We start from the raw sequence: 2935 nt of genomic DNA, 5'->3' as shown, positions 1-2935 counted from the left end.
ACATTTTCCAAAGAAGACATACAGATGGCTAAAAAGCATATGTGAAGGTTTTTACTTTCAGTAATTATTAGAGAAATGCAAATCAAAAACTGCAATGAGGTATCTATCACCTAACATCAGTAAGAATGGCCATCACCATAATATTTACAAAAAAAAAAAAAGAATTCTGAGAAAATCTGGAGAAAGGGCACTGTCTTATGCTGTGGGTGTGAATGTAAATTGGTACAGTCACTGAGGAGAACAGTATGAATGTGCCTTAGAAAACTAAATGCAGAGCTGCCATTTGATCTAGCAACTGAGTAAAACCATAATTCAAAAAGATACATGCACATCAGGCTCCTGATGCTTACCACAGGCTGTATTCTTACACTGTATAGAAAGAGGAGGCAGAGTAAACCCACCCCATATACACCTCAGGCCAGGAAGGCCCTGTGCCTTGTCTGTATTGTGATTGGGAGGACATGGAGCAGAGGGAAAGAAAAGAAAAAAAAAAAAAAAAAAGATACCTGCACCCCAAAGTTCATTGCTGTACTATTGACAACAGCTAGCATATGGAAGCAACCTAAATGTCCATCAACAAATGAATAGATAAAGACAATTTGGTACATATTTGAATGAAATATTACTTAGCTTTAAACAAGAGTGAAATAATACCATTTGTAGTAACACAGACAGGCCTAGAGATTGTCTTGCTGTGTGAAGTCAGACAGTTCAGTTAAGTCATTCAGTCATGTCTGACTCTTTGCGACATCATGGACTGCACAATGCCAGGCCTCCCTGTCCATCACCAACTCCTGGAGATTACTCAAACTCATGTCCATTGAGTAGATGATGTCATCCAACAATCTCATCCTCTGTGGGCCCTTTCTCCTCCCTCCTTCAATCTTTCCCAGCATCAGAGTCTTTTCCAGTGAGTCATATCTTCACATCAGTGGCCAAAGTACTGGATTTTCAGCTTCAGCATTAGTCCTTCCAATGAATATTCAGGACTGATTTCCTTTAGGATGGACTGGATAGATCTCCTTGTTGCCCACGGGACTCTCAAGAATCTTCTTCAACACCACAGATCAAAAGCATCAATTCTTCGGTGCTCATCTTTCTTTATAGTCAAATTCTCACATCTATATAAGACTACTGGAAAAACCATAGCTTTGAATAAATGGACCTTTGTTGGCAAAGTAATGTCTCTGCTTTTTAATATACTGTCTAGGTTGGTCATAAATTTTCTTCCAAGGAGCAAACATCTTTTAATTTCATGGCTGTAGCCACCACCTGCAGTGATTTTGGAGCCCCCCAAAATAGTCTGTCATTGTTTCCACTGTTTCCCCATCTGTTTGCAATGAAGTGATGGGACTAGATGCCATGATCTTAGTTTTATGAATGTTGAGTTTTAAGCCAACATTTTCACTCTCCTCTCTCAGTTTCATCAAGAGGCTGTTTAGTTCTTCTTTGCTTTCTGCCATAAAGGACGTGCCATCTTCATATTTGAGGTTATTGAGATTTCTCCCAGCAATCTCAATTCCAGCTTGTGGCTCAACCAGTCCAGCATTTCTCATGATGTACTCTGCATATAAGTTAAATAAGCAGGGTGACAATATAAATTGCCTTGAAATACTCCTTTCCTGATTTGGAACCAGTCTGTTCTTCATTACCCAGTTCTAACTGTTGCTTCTTGACCTGCTTACAGATTATCAGGAGGCAGATCAGGTGGCTTTGACATAGTCAATAAAACAGAAATTGATGTTTTTCTGGAAATGTTTTCTTTTTCCGTGGTACAACAGATGTAGGCAATTTGATCTCTGGTTCCTCTGTTTTTTTGAAATCCAGCTTGAACATCTGGAAGTTCATGTTGAAGCCTGGCTTGGAGAATTTTGAGTATTTCTTTGCTAGCATGTGAGATTACTGCAATTGTGCAGTAGTTTGAGTATTCTTTGATATTGCCTTTCTTTGGGATTGGAATGAAAACTGACCTTTTCCAGTTCTGTGGCCACTGCTGAGTTTTCCATATTTGTTGGCATATGGAATGCAGCACTTTCAAAGCATCAACTTTTAGGATTTTAAATAGCTCAAATGGAAATCCACTAGCTTTGTTCGTAGTGATGCTTCCTAATGCCCACTTGACTTTGCATTCCAGGATATCTGGCTCTATGTGAATGATCACACCATTGTGATTATCTGGGTTGTGAAGATCTTTTTTGTATAGTTCTTTGGTGTATTCTTGACAACTCTTAAAATCTTCTGCTTCTGTTAGGTCCATACCATTTCTGTCCTTTATTGTGCCCATCTTTGCATGAAAATTTATTTTGGTATTTCCTATTGTCTTGAATAAGTCTCTAGTCTTTTCCATTCTATTGTTTTCCTCTATTTCTTTGTATTGATCACAGAGGAAGGCTTTCTTATATCTCCTTGCTATTCTTTGCAGCTCTGAATTCAAATGGGTATATCTGTCCTTTTCTCCTTTGCTTTTTCTTATCTTCTTTTCTCACCTATTTGTAAGCCCTCCTCAGACAACCATTTTGCCTTTTTGCATTTATTTTTCTTGGGGATGGTCTTAATCACTGCCTCCTGTACAATGTCATTAACCTCAGCCCATATTTCTTCAGGCAGCCTTTCTCTCAGATCTAATCCCTTGAATCCATTTGTCACTTCCACTGTAAAATAGTAAGGGCTTTGATTTAGGGCATACCTGAATAGTCTAGTGGTTTCCCCTACTTTCTTCAATTTAAGTTTGAATTTGGCAATAAGGAATTCATGTTCTGAGCCACAGTCAGCTCTCAGTCTTGTTTTGCTGACTGTAGAGAGCTTTTCCATCTTTGGCTGCAAAGAATATAATCAATCTGATTTCACTATTGACCATGTGGTGATGTCCATATGTAGAGTCATCTCTTGTGTTGCTGGAAGAGGGTGTTTGCTATGGTCAGTGTGTTCTCTTGGG

General features: G+C 38.8%; 1 non-coding gene across 1 annotated transcript; it reads left to right on the top strand.

Annotated features, from left to right (window-relative positions):
- The first annotated feature begins 333 nt into the window (after positions 1 to 333).
- LOC128070675 (small nucleolar RNA SNORA51) lies at positions 334 to 465 on the top strand. The gene has a single exon (XR_008201649.1). It is a non-coding gene; the product is annotated as a small nucleolar RNA SNORA51 (small nucleolar RNA).
- The last annotated feature ends 2470 nt before the right edge of the window (positions 466 to 2935 follow it).

This window comes from Budorcas taxicolor, chromosome X, assembly GCF_023091745.1.
Source record: "Budorcas taxicolor isolate Tak-1 chromosome X, Takin1.1, whole genome shotgun sequence".
Taxonomy (NCBI): Eukaryota; Metazoa; Chordata; class Mammalia; order Artiodactyla; family Bovidae; genus Budorcas; species Budorcas taxicolor.
Note: the sequence above shows the minus strand (reverse complement) of the source record. Positions and strands in the feature narration are given on the sequence as shown.